The sequence below is a fragment of the Argiope bruennichi genome, chromosome 9, assembly GCF_947563725.1.
Source record: "Argiope bruennichi chromosome 9, qqArgBrue1.1, whole genome shotgun sequence".
NCBI lineage: Eukaryota > Metazoa > Arthropoda > Arachnida > Araneae > Araneidae > Argiope > Argiope bruennichi.
The window spans coordinates 84,265,339-84,283,151 of NC_079159.1; positions in this window are offsets into that span (position 1 = coordinate 84,265,339).

Below are 17,813 nucleotides of genomic sequence, written 5' to 3' on the forward strand. Positions count from 1 at the left end.
AGTTACTTATTAATGGTTTACGTCACTTATTTATTAATAGGCATACGTCAGTTATTTATTAATAGGCATACGTCAGTTATTTATTAATAGGCATACGTCAGTTATTTATTAATAGGCATACGTCAGTTATTTATTAATAGGCATACGTCAGTTATTTATTAATAGGCATACGTCAGTTACTTATTAATAGGCATACGTCAGTTACTTATTAATAGGCTTACGTCAGTTACTTATTAATAGGCTTACGTCAGTTACTTATTAATAGGCTTACGTCAGTTACTTATTAATAGGCTTACGTCAGTTATTTATTAATAGGCTTACGTCAGTTATTTATTCCTGTTATGGCGATAATTTGAATTCCGATCTGCCTAAGATTGAATCGTTCATTTCAAATGAAAAATGATAACGTAATTGAAATAACACTGAATTTTAATGTCCGGAAACAGAGGAATTTGACAGATGTGGCTTTGACAATGATTTTTTTCTGCCGTTCAATTTTGCATTGCTATTTAACTAACTTTAATCTAGAATATTGTAATTAGTTTGGTTTTAAAATTATTTTAAAATATAAGTAAATCTATTATTGTTGACATGGCATAAAATTTCACTGACTAGCAAAATTGTCAACATGGCATTTCTTCATCCATTGTAATAAACTATATGTAAATAGAAAGCTTTAAAAACATTAAGACAAAGGGCAATTCAGGACATTAAATTATAAGTATTTACTAACTTTGAAGACATCCTTTTTTTCTTTGAAAATTATCCCTTGATGAGGATGTAATTTGTTAATGATGATTAACCATAGATATATATTTGTTTAATCACAATTGTCAATATTTTTTTTTATTATTAGATGTACGCCATACCCTTTGAGCTTTACCATGCAGAGGATTCCTCAGCTAGCATATTTAGATCAAGAAAAGTGCATTTTTTTTCTTTGGGTATAGTCATAAAATAGGTATTCCTACCTCGTGTCTCGATCATATCAATGCGCATTTATGGCTTGAACTATTTTAATGCAATAATTGCTTTTTTTGTTGATCCTGTTCAGGTCAAAAACATGCATTTCGTGATAATGATATATTTTCTTAAAATATCTTTATTATTCTCTAAATTTAAGAGGTACGATGAATGCAGAAAGATTGCAGATTGTAAAATTGCTTTAATTGCGAAAATTAGACATCCTTAAAGCTATTAGATTAAAATTTAGTGTTTTGAGGACTTCAATTTAAAAAAATGGATGCAAGAAAAACCTTAAACGTGAATTTCTACAGTTTTTGGACTTAATGTGGGATAAAATTTTAATCTTGCCAGATGACATAACTTTAAATAAGCTTAAAATCGCGATATTTTTTCTGCCTCCGGTTTTCGTCAGATAGAGAACAGGAAATGACAAGATAATACTGGTGAATGATGAGTTAACTTGATATTGAAAAAACCAGAAAGGCGATTTAATCTTCTTTCCTGATCATTTTAATTGTTTATATACGTCCTAAATGGCAGCGTATATCACTTCACTCTTACTCAAAATATTTACAAGATTAAAACCTTTTATTCTTCATCGGTCTTGAGTTCTGAACTCCAACCTATATTAATAAAGCTTGAAGAAATTAATATTGTTTTGACTTTAAATGAAGAGTTACTTTTCCCTAAATTCCACATCTAAAAACAAAATCTCATTCAATTATATAGGGTGTTCATTAATTATTGTCGGGGTTCCGTACATCATAACTTTCGAATAAAAAATATTACGCAAAAACCTATTACGTATTCGTAAATTACAACTCAAAGAATTTTATTAATGATATTAAAACGATTAATGAATTTGCACATGGCTGCCCTTCGTGGCTCGTAACGCATCGAGACGAAATTCGATTTCCCTCCAAGTGTTTTCCAGCATTTGCGGGGTAACATTTTGGATCGCAGTAGCAATTCTGTTCATCAAGAGAGGGCACAGAGGTCTTGTACACAATGTTCGTGAGAAACCCCCGTAGAAAGAAGTCCAGCGGTGTTATATCTGGTGATCTCGGAAGCCATGGGATTGGTCCACCTCTTTCACACCATCTTTCGGGAAAGTTCTCGTCTAAAAAGTCACGTACAATCATGCCCCGATGTAGGGGTGCATCATCCTGTTGAAATATCACATCTGGCTGATGTTGCTGCATCTGAGGAACCGCATACATCTCCAGCATGTCAAGGCATGTTACGGAGTGTATTGGTGTTTCAGCAAAGAAGAAAGGTTCAGTAACTTCAGTATGTGATAAAGCGCACCAAACATTCACCTTTTGGCTATCTCTTTCCAATTCTCGATAATCGTGTGGGTTCTCCGAGCCCCATATTCTACAGTTATGTTTATTCACTTTTTCTGACACATGAAAAGTGGATTCGTCACTGAAGAACCATTTCCGAAGGTAATTTTCATCATCCTCAATTCGAGTCAAAATTTGTTCAGCGAATTTACGAATACATAATCGCCTTCAGCTGAATGCCTACAAAGTGTAAATTGTGCAAGCTTTACACTTTAATATCATTAATAAAAATCATTGAGTTGTAATTTACGAATACGTAATCGGTTTTTGCGTAATATTTTTTATTCGTAAGTTATGAGGTACGGAAACTCCGACAATAATTAATGAACATACTGTATTATTTAATTTTACATAAAGGATTTTTTTTTCAAAAGCATTTTTTTATTCTAGGGGAATGTGTGGTAACAACTTGAGATAGTTTTCCGTGAGTAAAACTGTATTCCTTAGTCATTTATCGGTGAGAATTGAGATGTTTTAATTATTCGTCTAACTACAAGAAAGCAGTCTAGGAAGCCTGTATTGCTTCTACATGTTTTGCTGTTAAAAGTTACAAAAATTACCATAAGGTAAGTAAATATCTTACCATCATTATCTTGATTCTTATATTTTTATTGCTGTTATTTATACTTAATATAAAGGAGTGAAACTTTACAATGTGCTTTATGCAAAGATAGAATTGGATAGTTCTACTGTCTAGTGTGCAGTTAACCTCATATTGCAATTTTGATGTGGCAGCCCACATATTTTGGACGAATAAATGTTCCGAACTTTATAAACATCTATTTATTTTGCATTTAGAGCCCACATTTATAATATTATAAGCCAATATTTATGTAGACACATAAGATGTAATTAAGAGTTGAAATATCAGCCTATTGATTATTCGATAAGAATTCTATAATAAAAATATTAATGATGCCAGTTTTAAAATGTGAAATAAAAACGAAGATTATAGATAGTCTAGATGTTCAACGCAGTTTTTTAGAAGAATGTGATATTCATTGTCATCATGGTTTCATGCATTTTCCATGTACTATTGCACTTTGGGACAAATGATTGTTCCACTCCAAGATATCACCAATTACAGCAGGGTATATATGAAATAGCGTATTTGGTTTGAAAACCTGTCAATTGACTCGGATTTTTTATATACAAGTTTTTTTTTTATGATTTAAATAATGTGGTTTTGTTAGGAAGAGCTAATATATTCTTTAAGATGTCAAAATATCAAAACAGCCTCTCAACAAACCAGCTATCTCCCACACAACTCTTAAACTTTATAGAACCCCTGACTGCACCGTCTCTGTGTGTCTTTCTATTCAGGAATCCACGTCCCTCCTCTGTGTATATCTGACTCTTTTCTTCCAACTTTGCTCCCCGTAATTCATCTCTTTCTGATACATTCCCAGTGGTTGGTGAAAATACGAAAGTCATAAGAAAGGTAATAATTACATGGCTCGAGACAAACATAGGCAAAGTTTATTCCATTAAATCTAATGAATTTCCTCTTTGTGAGAATGTTTACATAGTTCCTTAACTCTTTCGACCCTAATGGGCATATACTTCCCAAAGATCAGACTTCTTCATTCCCTATTGGATAAATATATTCTTTTACATGGGTTATCGTAGAAAGAACCATTATAAAGTTTTAATCATGTAAATGGTTAGGAGCAAATGTAAATGAAGCCTCTATCAATGGAAGGGAAGTCTTTATCTTGTTTGATTGGGTTTTAATTTGAAAATATCTGGTGCCTTGCTTGAGTATGTGATGGCGACAAAAATAAATGATATTTGTGGATAATAAACCATTAGGAAGAATTTTCTTGGAAGGATGGAATGTCAGAGAATCGGTGTGTATTAATTTTTTAATAAAGGAAACGGCAACGATACAAGATGGATATTAGTAAAATGTATAGATGCTATGATATCTTTAGATTCTTTCAATGCATAAATATCTAATCTATTAAATTTTAAATTTGATATATAATTCTATCTAATAACAAGAATCTAATAACATTCCAATTAGAGCTTTGATTCTTTAATCCTGTCATTCCTAAGATTTTAATTCGGGTAAAAATAGTACTAGAATGCACGCGTTCACTTTCAAAAATAAAAATTCCTCACCCTCTTAAAAAAATACAGTATCAACAAGTCTTCGTTAGGGGTTGTTCTTCAAAAGAAAAGTCTGCTTTGTTGATATCTAGTAAACAATTGCATTCTCAGACATCATTCGAGTGTCCATAGAAAGCCTTCCTGTCACCCAAATCCATATAGGCGAGCATCTCTGAAGAACAAAGTATGAACCACGGGTATTAAATGAAGCATACTTAAGGAAAAGAAAGGGAATTGACATTGATATCCAGTTGACTCAGGCGGTCTTTTTTGAATGGAAGTTTCCCGATTAAAAGAATTAAAATCGCATGAGAAAAACGTTACGCCTTTATTTGTTGAGAGAAAAAAAATGAATTTCTTAAAGAAAATTAAGTTTCCGGATTGTGAATTAAGTTCTAGATTTCTTCTGCATGACAAGTTCAGCAATACAGCGAAATCTTTCAGCTGTATAGCTTAACCCTTTAAAGGGTTATTTTTTTGTAGTCATATTATGCTAAAATATTTTTAGGCTTGAAATTAGAATAAGAAAAGGGATTCATTTAGCTTATTAGATAAATTTAATTTAATTAATAAATTTGGTTGGTTAATAATTAAGTAACAAATCAAGACATCATTTTGTGTAAAATAAAGAACTGAAGCATCTAAGTTTCTGTCTTTCTAAAAAAAATTGTTAGAACTTATGCCAACCTACATAATTTCATACAAAGATTGATAAATTTGGTGGGAAGCGTACTTCCCACGGCCCTAGAAAGAGTTAAAAAATGATTTGGATAAAGAAAAATAGGTTCGCTTCCAGAAAATTTAAAATTAGAGTTTTCTTCTTTTTACTCTACAGAATATTTTTCTAAGAGCGTACAGTTTCAAAATTCATTAAAAGATGAAAAATTGTTACTGATAAATGAGAATCAATTAAAATCATCAAATGCATTTTTATAAATACGAAAGTAGTAAACCAGCACGTGTGTTTATTTTAAATATTTACTTCTATGATTTATTTCTTAAACGAATATAAGGAAATGAGAGAAATATAATCTGAAGTAAATTTTAAATATTAAATTTTGATTCAAAATGAATTAAAAAGTAGTATTTGCTTTGTATCAATTTTTCATTCCTTTATTTTATATTTACTGAAAAAACTGATATATAGTGAAAAATATACTGTTTATTTCCTGGTAGTTAAATATTCAAAGTTTCTTGGAAAAGGCAAAATCTAAATTAAGCTGAAAGTCATCACCATAATTATGATATAGTTTACATACTCCCACTAATACAATGTATGAGATATCCCTATTTAATATAAATATTTATCTGCTCTGTTTAAGTAATCAATCTAAGCATATGGGAAAAATATTGTGATGATAATCAATATAATATACTTTCGGAAATAAACTACACCACTTAGAGAATATTTTATATTCAGGTTTAATGTCTAAAGAATAAATATATATTAGATTAGGAACTAAATTTGTCTCGTTGTTAATCGTATGTCGGTCTGTACTTTAAAAAGCGTTAAACATGATAAATTAATATAAATTTTAATAAAATTTGGTTTGAATTATTGTGACTACATTTGTATTTATGTGTCCTATTTAGGATATTTTTTCATTTTATTTTTAACATGCTTCTTATGAAGTTTATGCTCTGCGTTCATTGCTCAGATCAAGGATTACTATCATATTTACTAGAACATATAATATAATTGAGAATTATCTCTCGTGTTTTAACAAGAAATTATACAATATAAATTATGGAATTACTTATTTTAACATCTATTCATGAAGGAAAAGAAAATAGAAAGGCATACGGTTCTTTTGCTTTGAAAAATTTCCGTATGTTGCGCTTAAGCTCTAGTTGAACTCTTTCGGTCATAATGGATATATATATCCCAGAGATGAGACTGTACTCTTTTTAAAAACATATAAAAACTATTCTTAAAACCTCTCTAGCATTTTCGGAATATGATTTAATTTAATAATTATGATTAATGAAGCTCCAAACAAGCTAGAAAAGGGATATTCTAAAAGATGTTAATGGAAGGGTTTGCTGTAAAAAGCAGGTAGCTCCAATTATTTAAGCTTGCAGAAAGCTGTAAAAAAACGTTTGAAAATCCCAAATTCTAAATTGTGTGAAAATTTTCCTTTTGATCAATTTTCTTAATTGTTCCTACATATTATGACAGTATTTCCATTCAAAAATATATTTTCCGGATCACGTGGCGCATGTTGGAATGTTGGAGTTACCTCTTTCTTACAACCAAATAGTCTTTCTACCTTCATAAAAAATATTTCCCAATAAAAATGCATTTTACTCTAATACTATTTTAAAGTAAGCTGACAAAATGTATATACAACTCGGCTTTAAAAACAATAAACTATATTCCCATTATTCGTCACACTCTCCTCTATAACGTCAGGCTCATCTGCTGTGTCGTCGGGTTGTAGGCCATCGTAGAACTGCATATTATTTTGCGAGACGTATTTCTGAAATAGTTCCATTATATCCTTACATTTTGCACTCTTCAGTGGAAGTGAGTGGGAGTAAGATGACTGAAATACTTTTGTTACCATTAGAAATGATGTAAAGAGTTTTCTAGAATAAACCTTTTAATAGGTCAACGAAGTTGAAAATCATTCCTTGGGTAACTTTAGTAACAACAAACTTCACTTGACTTCTCTATGATACCAGCATTCTCACACAGCAGAAAAACTCTTCTTGTACGATTTTCAATGTTTCCGAAGGCAGGATAGATGAGGAAAAATGCCGGTAGCTTCAGGAGTTACCTCTATTTTACAACAAACTAATGAGACAGACAGTTCCATCGCTTGAGTAACGCGAGAGCTAATGATTGGAGCCATATTTTTCTGTCCCCAAACGAAAAAGTTTTTTAACCACATGATAGTGCATGTAACTCCAAATTCCCCTAAGTTAGAACTACGTCTTTTGCTGCAAACCCTTCAATTTCAGCTTCATGTGACAAATTATTTATATTTTAAACCATTTTTTTTAATTTTCCAAACACAACTTAAAGCTATCAGTTTTATAATTGTAATAAAATGGAAGAGAATTTTAATCTTTTGCTATCTTATACGCACTCTTTGTTCCTACGTTAGAGGTATAAAGAATATATTGCCTGCTGTGGATATTTTTTAGAAAAAGATGATTCAAGATCGTGTTTAAGATTTAATGGATGAAACCATTTTAAAGGTTAAAAAAAATGTAGTGCAAAATGTTCTTATGGGCTTAAATCTGACCAAAATTGTTGCCTTTTAGTGTGAAGATTTGGCTTTAGAAATATTTAAAGAAATTAGAATTGTATTAATCTATTCATAAGCATTGTACTGGTGACGGGGCAAAATGAACCTTTTGCGAAGAGAATATATAATGGAAATGTAGATTTCAAATAAAACCGGTTGCCCATATACAACATTTCTGTTCATTCTCATTATGCAAGTTGGTGCGAAACAAAATATCCACCATTCTTCAAATCTTAAATATTTTTTTTCATACTGTAATTCATTTTTCATTGTATTCGTAAAAAATGTCTTTCAAACACTAATTGATTTGAGGAAATACACATTAAATTATGTTCTACTATCTTCGTGAGGTATACTTCAACTCTGGCATCGAGTATTTTATAATTTACACGTGTACATGAATGATCAATTTCAGATAAGATCATAGATATTTAGAAAGGCATATGAGTACAATGAAGAGTACAAGTACAGGGCGAGAATACATGTAAACAGAAAGTTTCCTTTCAAGACGACTTGCATACTCTTAGTTTTAATGCTGTGATAGTTGATAGATATTAGTTACTAGCCGCCTTTGGGGATCAGTTGTTTCGAATTTTGGTTCGGCTTTCTTTCTAATAAATCTCTATAGCTTGTTGTTTATGATTTTTCCAAGAAAACGTTTTTAAAGCTTCAAAATGTGACAGACAACGGAGCCATGTTAGTTTAATAGTTACATATGGTCTATTGCGCAAAAGAATCATCTTAATAGTGAAGTCCTATGATATCATAACGCTATCAAAAATGTAATAATCCGATGAATCTATCATATAACTTTCGCGTAACTGTAACATCATCTGAGTATTCTACAATAATAAAAAAAAAATAACACGCATTTTTTAAAAAAATCTTTTCCCTTTCTTAGTATTCCGAAATGCAAGAAAATCGCACGATTTTATATTTCAAAATTCTTTGAATTGCAGCTCAGTAGTGAAGTCTATTATCTATACTTATAATAAAGCTCAATGTGTGTGTGTGTGTGTGTGTGTGTGTGTGTGTGTGTGTGTGTGTGTGTGTTGGCGCTCTACAGGCCAGGTCATTTGACATACAGCTATCAAATTTGGTACATGTATACCTTAGAGGTCGGGAATGTGCACCTGGGGTCACTTATTTTGAAATTTTAATTAGAATTTTAATTATTAATTTAAAACTAACTTTCCCGCCAAAAAATCTTCCATTTTCCCCACCGCCACCTTTTCCGCCAAAAAAATCTTCCATTTTCGCCACCGCCAAATGAGTAAGGCTTCCGTTTGTTTTTTCTCCCAACAGTAATGAGGCTAGGGTTAGTATTTTTCGGCGGATTATTTCAAACGATTCTGTTTATTTTCTTAATGTTTGATGCATTTAAAATTAAACATTGTTAATTAATCGATCCTTCAGATTCATTCTGAAGTATTTTTGAATTAAATTAAAACAGAATAAAGGAAATTAAAAATTTCTAATCCGCATAGCGTTACCCTAACTGGCGTAGAAAAAAAAATCACGTATTTGCGTTACGTAACTGGCGTTGAAAATTCACGCATGCGCTTTGTGTTCTGAATTCCGCATTGTGTTGACGAATTATTATCAACGGATGCGGACTGGATTTAAATTTTTTTTAGGTTCGTTGCATGCTTTTGTAATTAAAATGTATTTATGTTAGTTATATATTTTTTGTATATGCTTAGTTTTAAGTGCATCGTTTTTTAAGTAGTTTTTTTAAAACCTGTTTTAAACCGTCTATTTTAAACGATTCATTTTATTTTCTTAAAGTTTGATGCATTTAAAATGAAACATTGTTAATTAATCAATCTGGTCATGATGAATCTGAGAAAATGTTGTTGACAAATTTTTGAAATATTACATAAATTAAGAAAGATATTCTTTAGTGCCCATAAAGTTTAAACACTCAGTGACTGTTTTCAATAATCATAATACAAAAAAATTACTTTGTGTCAGTAAAAAATATTATTATGTTAATTGCAGATTAATCCTTTCCACTTTAATTTAAAGTATAAATTCTATGGGAGCCAACAGAAAATGAGAGAGATACATATTACGTTATGACTGAAGGCGTTTATAATATTATGAGTGAATTATATGCCTATCAAAATTTGAAGGTTTAAAATATTTTGATGAAGAAGCTATTCAAGTAAGAATTGCATAAAATATTTAATTATGAAAATTTTAACGAACATTAGGATTGGCGAACCGGCTGGTCGCCAAAGGCGGCTAGTCTATACTTAAAATAAAGCGTGTGTGTGTGTGTGTGTGTGTGTGTGTGTGTGTGTGTGTGTGTGTGTGTGTGTGTGTGTGTGTGTGTGTGTGTGTGTGTGTGTGTGTGTGTGTGTGTGTGTGTGTGTGTGTGTGTGTGTGTGTGTGTGTGTGTGTGTGTGTGTGTGTGTGTGTGTGTGTGTGTGTGTGTGTGTGTGTGTGTGTGTGTGTGTGTGTGTGTGTGTGTGTGTGTGTGTGTGTGTGTGTGTGTTGGCGCTCTACCGGCCACACCGTTCGACCTACAGCTATCAAATTTAACACATACATACCTTGGAAGTCAGTAATATGTACCTGGGGTCCCTTTTTTGAATTATTAATTATGATTTTAATTATTAATTAAAAACTAACTTTACGCCAAAAATTCTTTTCATTTTCCTCACCGCCAGATGAGTAAGGCTTCAGTTTTTCCCCCACGCTAATAAGGGTAAGCTTAACATATTTTCGACCGATTATTTCAAACGATTCTGGCCATTTTCTTAGTATTTGATGCATTTAAAACTAAACATTGTTAATGAATCGATCTATGAAGATTCATTCTGAAGTACTTTTGAATTAAAATAAAAAACAGAATAAAGGAAATTAAAAATTTCTAACTTGCGTAGCGTTACCCCAACTGGCATAGAAAATTCACGTATTTGCATTATCATAATTGGCGTTGAGAATTCACGTAAATGCGAATTGTGTTCTGATTTTTGAGAACTATTTTCAACGGATACGGACTAGGTTTTGAAGGCTTAACAAGTTTTCGATAGATTATTTCAAAATATTCTGCTTATTTTCTTAGTGTTTGAGGCAATTAAAACTAAACATTGTTAATTAATCGTTCTGTTCATGATGAATCTGAGAAAATTTTGTTGAAAACTTCTTGAGATATTACATAAATTTAGAAAGATATTCTTTAGTGCCCATAAGGTTTAAATACTCAGCGACTCTGTTTTTAGTATTCATATTTAAAAAAAAATGCTTCGTTCTAGCAAAAAAATGTTCTTATATTAATTGCAGATGAATCATTTCCCCTTTAATTTAAAGCATACATTCTACGGCAGCTAACAGAAAATTAGAGATACATTACCTTTTGGCTGAAGGCCTTTATAATAATATGAGTGAATTATATGACTATTAAAATTTGAAGCTTTAAAATAATTTGAAGAAGCTATTAAAATAGAAGTTCTATAAAATATTTTATTATTAAAATTTTAACGAGCATTAAGATTGGTGAATCGGCTGGTCGCCAAAGGCGGCTAATTAGAAATAATGCAAAAAAATATGTATTTTTTAATACGACAAAATTAATGAGAAATTCGCACATTTATTAAATTGCTAGAATTTGAAAGACATTTTATTTTAAATTGGTGCTATGATCATCTTTGTGCAGTAATATTTTCAAGCGTTATCACTAAATATTACCAAATCTAGCTTAATTTTTAATTAATTAAATTCCAATAAAAATTTCAAAACATCTCTCCTTTGCACATTTATAACTTCAAAAATATATATGTGCCAAATTAGTAGCTCTAAATCTAACGGCCTCTCCATTAACAAACTCAGAGACAGGCGCAATTTTTCTTATAATATTAGTGGGAAATTTACAAACAGAATGCTATTTAAATGTGATAGAACTTTTCAACGTCAGGTTTTTATGCATGTGAATTATAATAAGGAGATAACTGGTTATCAAGTGATGGCTGATATTGCCTTCACTTGGAAATTCAATCCGATTCACTTGAAACCGTGTTGCTGCAGTTACTTAATAAGGATTTGCTCTGACAACACAACAAACTATAGGGTAGAATTTAAAAGTTTTTATTGGATGGAATACCTCTCCTATGGAATACCTCCTCCTCCTGGCTATACATTGCCAGATCTACAATCATTTCCTTTGAAAGTTTGGGTATTCCTTAAACTAAAGGGGGAATAGCACTTGCAGCTTAACAGGAAGTTTCTGAAAATTATTTGTATTATTTTTGCCACTTACATTAATTGCGACTCCCAAGTTTCCATGTCAAAGAAATGAAGCATATCGCCAAAATGTAATAAAATTCATACCTGCGATCTTCACATAATTCTAAAGTCGCCAAATAAACATAGGAAAAGCTATTATAAAAAAAACAGCATTTTTTTTTTGTCTTACTCCAAAACATTGCGCTTTATTTTTCTTGATAGGGATTCCGATTATGGCTGAAACCACAAGAAAAATGCTAGATGTGAAATAATAATAGTTCTTTGTTTTTTATGCTGCTGTAACGTACTAAGAAAGAATTCATTATAAGAAATTATCTGAAAGAAATAAAATTACTATAAAAATATTTTATCATCAATATGGTTCAAATACATTTGCAACTCTTATAAAATTAAATATATATAATGAGACAATAAAATGAAAAAGAATGACTGCAAATGTTTGGGTTTAAATGAACTTTATTTAACTATGAAGCTACATTTTTTTTACATTTTGTCACATTTCTTAGATATTCTGTCAGATTTTGATTATTATTATTTCATCGAAAGATAATCGCATCTTAATGGATAAGAATTCCAATAGTCCGGAGAAAATCCAATAGGCGAAATTCAATTAAAATGTCACATTTCTGGGAGAATAACAATATTTTCTTCGAGAAGGTCACAATATTTCAAGAATTCCTGAATCCTTTCTTTAATTGATTAGATAGAATTCAGCCGTGATCGTTTTCAGTTTAAAAACTTTGAGCAGCGCTTATGTAAGGCAACAGGTGCACTCAAAGCTGTTAGATCGGTTCTTGCTGTTGCAATGGCAGGTTATTAAGATTAAAATCATTTTGACAGTGGCAATAAAGTCGGCGCATAGTAGATGGGCATAGCAATTCCCAGGCGGACATGAGATGAGATTTTAGAGTATGGCAGCTATGCAAGTGTACCGTGAATATTAGTGATATATCAAATTTCGACATCAGTGGGGCTGGAAGAATGACCTTCAAACAAGGGACTAACAAATGCTATTAAGTATCCTTAAAGGGGATTGGCATGCAACTCATCCTCAAATTACCATGGATATTGCAAGATCATCAACAAATCAGTGAGTGAAACGTACAACAGAAAATCATTCCTATGGGTTTTCGGAACCGAAACCCACTTGTGTATCTTTGCTGACTTCAAATCCTTACGCTTCGCCAACATCGCCAGTGGACTGCTGATGACTGAAATACGCTGTCTAGTATGACGAGGCATCTGACAATTGAATTAATGAGTATGGGTACTTAGAAATCTGCATGAATCCATGGATCCCACTGGCCAACAGAGGACTGTTCAATCTGGTAGAACTTCTGCGTGGCATTTGACGTGTATAGTATAGTTGTAGTGATATGGGATTCTTGATATGTTTAGAAACAACTCTCACAGTTGACAGGTATGAGAGCATTCTGTCCTCTCACATAGACCCATTCATGTTCTGTTGAGCCGTTTCACTGATTTGGCCTACTCCAGCACACATAGGCTCGCTACTGGGTGATTTCGGATGCATCCTCCTAACTTCCATTGCTCATCTAAATAATCAGACATGAACTGATGTCTTCAGAACCACATGTAGTAAGGCATCATAAATCTGCATCTCGCATTCCTATGGATTTATAAACAGTTCTGCAGATTTCAAAGTCTGAAATGTCTTGATGATATCTTTAGATGTTAACTCAGTCGATGTCACGTCTTGTTCCACTTATCTATATGCTTGCGGATTCATTACACGATATTAGCAGGTGTACCATTTTTTCCGTATTTTCAATATAATTATACCTATTCTGATGGATAATGACTGCGTTGACTGGAAAATAGCAGCAGTTTAAGTTTTTCTTTGAGCAATGATTATTTAAACCCAATAAACATTAATCGAATTGGAACTTTGCGTTGCAGCACAGCTATAATTTACCAGAAAATAATTCCTCTTCACTTTTCCGATGTTGTCAGGTTGGCATCGAGTCCAAAGCATTCGATGTAAAACTGTAAATAAGTTGCAGAGCAAAATACCAAATACACACCTTTTTAGATCTGTTCTCGAAGTTTTTCGATTGTCATGTTGTAGTCTTCTGAATGGCATGAGGGCGTTTTAGAAAGGAGAGTTTAAAAATCGAAATCAATGCGAAGGAGTAAATGAAATTTCTTTTTGCGCTGCAAATATTTTCATTTACTAAGTTTTCACATTCCTTACATTCAATAATTCTTTACTTGTATATATCAGTATATATCTGACATTAATGCAGATCATCCAGGTTCAGTGATGTGAGGCTTGACAGTTTTGTTTCAGGAACTAGTTTTAAGATGGACATTATTTGTCACTCATTCCAAATCTGTTAGGATTTCAATATTCAGTTATAAATTTTTTAGGTTCGCTTTGCTATAGTTTTATTTTCTAGAACTTGATTTCAAATACGTGGTCCTTTTTCATCAAAAGAAACTTTGGTTGGTTATTCTAAATATGCCTATTGCCATGGTGGAGCCAGTCTGAATTTGTGTAGTCTCAATTTTTCAGTATATTTAATCAATTTCTGAGGAATTTCTTTAAATATTCAATATAACTTTTAGTTCTTCTGCTCTCGATGATATTTTAATGACTTTTCTATGATTCTCAAGTCAGTCGTGTGAGATCCTTTAAGAAAAAGAGATCGAGGACTGTAATCAGCCCGAATAAAATCGTGAAACTTCCAATGATCAATTTTTCATCAAAGTCATTTTCGTTGTCACTAGAAATCATGGAAGACGTAATGTCAAGACGGTAGTCATCCTCCTGTTCCATATCAGGCTCCTCAGTTTTGAAAATATTTCTCACATATCCAGTGAGCGAAGAAACAGATGGCAAATCTCCATTGAAAGCTTTATAAACTTTCACAGCAGTGTAACTCAGGTGACAAACACCCACCGACACAAAAAACACATCCCTCGCCATGTCTTATAGCTTTAAATAAAGTTTTCAAATAAATCGCAAAATTCGCAAAGTAAATATCAAACGCACTTTTACAAATCTCAACTAATAATGAAATTTTTATAATGTTTTAGAGTTTACTGCTATTATTATATTACATTGTCAGAAATCCATTGTTTCATAGCAGATTTTTTATCAGTGTTTTTGTAATCTATTGTTATAAATCTACTGTTTTGTAATGCAAGAATTTGAGTATGATTATTGTGAAACAATGATAGTTATATAATGTGGATAGCAATGGGATTATTTCTTAAAACAAGCGTCTAAAACATAAAATAAAATTTAAAGTAAAAATTAAAAATAAGATCTTAATATAATGTATATGCAATCATTTATCCCAATATGATGAAATTTGTAAAGATATATTATTTAAAATTATTCTCCAAAACATGCAGGATTTCTGAAATTGTGAATGACTATCGATTTTAGTGTAATTAATTTTATAAATAAAATATGTAATGTGATGCTAAAATAAGTTCATACATTAATTTGTTTCCAACAAATTTTGAAATGTGGTATTCTATATAATATTTGGTAATTTTAGTGAAATATAATGAGATTATATTTTCATAAGTATTTTGAATAATTCAAGTAACAAACTGGTGAAGTTTAAAACTCATTGCTATTTCTCTTTTATATGAAAAAACCCTATTTAAGAAAAATTATTTCCTTTCCTAATGTTGCAAATGTATACATATTTTTTTTTTATTCCAATTTTCTTTAGTGAGGAAAGCAAAAATATTGTTTAATATATATTTCATTCTGAAATAAAGATTTTAAAGATTTTACTTTAATATTTTATATAGCATTTTTATTTCTGTAGAATCAACGATTTTTAAATAAAACCTTTATTATGAAATTCTTTGTAGTAGTTTTTACGAATAGTATTAGTCATTCTATAGAATGCATGGATAATATGAAATATGAAAAGGATATAACTTTCAACTGTTTTAAAATCTTTCATGACAAAATACATAGGTATTGCCAAAATATAGAATACTGACGTGTGACATATTGCTGGTTATACTTACATTGTATATTCATTCTAAATATAAGCCATGAACCATAATATTCCTTAAAAACTCACTTTGCTAAATAACTGAAACTAAGCATTCAATTATATTTTAAACTGGCCGTCCTTGGTGACCAGTTTGCTCGACTAGATTATTGAGTGATTAGAATATTAAAGTATTATTATTGATTGCACTTTCTTAAAGATTTCATCAAAGCATTCAAAAGTACGCTATTGAATGCTCTGATGGATGAATTTGAATTCCATAATAACAATTCGGAACATATTAAGAATCGTATTGTATTAAAAAAAATGTAAAAATTGAGGAAAAGTTATGCGAAAATGAAATTGATATAAAAAAAGGTTTTTTTTCTTCTAAACTCTTAGCTTAAAAAATACTTATTTTGGAAGATATGAATATTAAGTCAGCTTTTTGTAAGATAATTATTTTGGAAGATATGAAAATTAATTTTCATTCTCAATTCCTAGTGATCTCCTCACTGTTAAGCACTTGATTAAACTTTCTGCTTGAAACTTATTTTTTATATATTTTACATCTTTTCTCTTTTACAGTTCAGCAACGGATTGTGTCCCTTTATTGCAACAAAACAATAGTCTACCTCTGTGAAAAATATTTCATAATTATAATGCAATTTACTATGATAATATTTTATATATAAAATAATATCATAAACTAACTAATAAAATATAAATAAAATGTACATATTACTTGGCTTTAAAAACAAAAAAAATTGTAATCCTATTAATCATCTTATTCCCCATCTGTAACGTCGGGCTCATCTGCTGCATCGTCGGATTGTAGTCCATCTTAGAACCACATGTCATTTTCTGGGAGGTGTTTGTGAGCTAGTTCCATGGCTTCTTTATATTTTGCAGTCTTAAGTGGAAGAATCTGCAGAAGAAAGTGGTGGTAGCTCCAGTTCCAACGTGAGAACTAACGATTGCAACTACACCTTTCTGATACCAAATTACATTTTTTTTTACCGAATTGCAGTACATGTATAGCCAAATTACCCTAGCTTGGAGCTGCACCCTTTTGCAGTAAACTCTTAAAACCATGTTAATATTTAATGAATTCTTTCCAAGTAGAACTTTGAAAACTATCAACTACAATTTGATTTGCCAATATGAAAGATTTGAGACAGTACTTAAAGAGATTATTTATAGGGGGAATATTAAGGAAATTAAATTATAAAGGGAATAAAAAGTGGCGTGAAGGTTAGATTAAGATATTAATTCAACAAATGAGCTTTAATTTTATTTCTTAGTTTCGCTATTGGGTGATTTAATATTCAATTCTTAACTTCACTAGAAATTATTCGTTCCACTGAGTGAAATGAAGTATCTTTTAATTTTTCCGTAATATAATTGGATGGAAAATTTGTTAGGGGTCGAAATTTAAAACTTAGTTTCGTCTATTACAGGCCCTGAATAGCTTAAAAACTATATTTTAATTAAAATATATCAAGTCAATCATTAACTGAAATTAAATAATTTAACTCTTGAAATGATTTTCTCTAGCAGATTCAATCCACCTTTAATTATTTAATGACAAGTCTGAAAGGGTTAAGAAAAAGAACCGTCGATCACGCTCATCGCCTACGGCCCTTCTAATTTGGTCACTACATCGCGGACCGTGGACGAATAGACTCGACTCAATTCATTCTGTAAAAAGGTCACGTGCCTAACTAATAAGGGATGGAGTAAATCTCCACTTCGTTAGTTAATAGAAATGCTGCTCCTCGCATACTAACGAAATCAAACGATTCCGAGGGTCGACTGGTTGAGAAGAGGACGACGACAGATTTATTAAAATTTTCCGATTTATTCCATTGAGCGGGCTGTTGAGATAATCGTAAATTCCA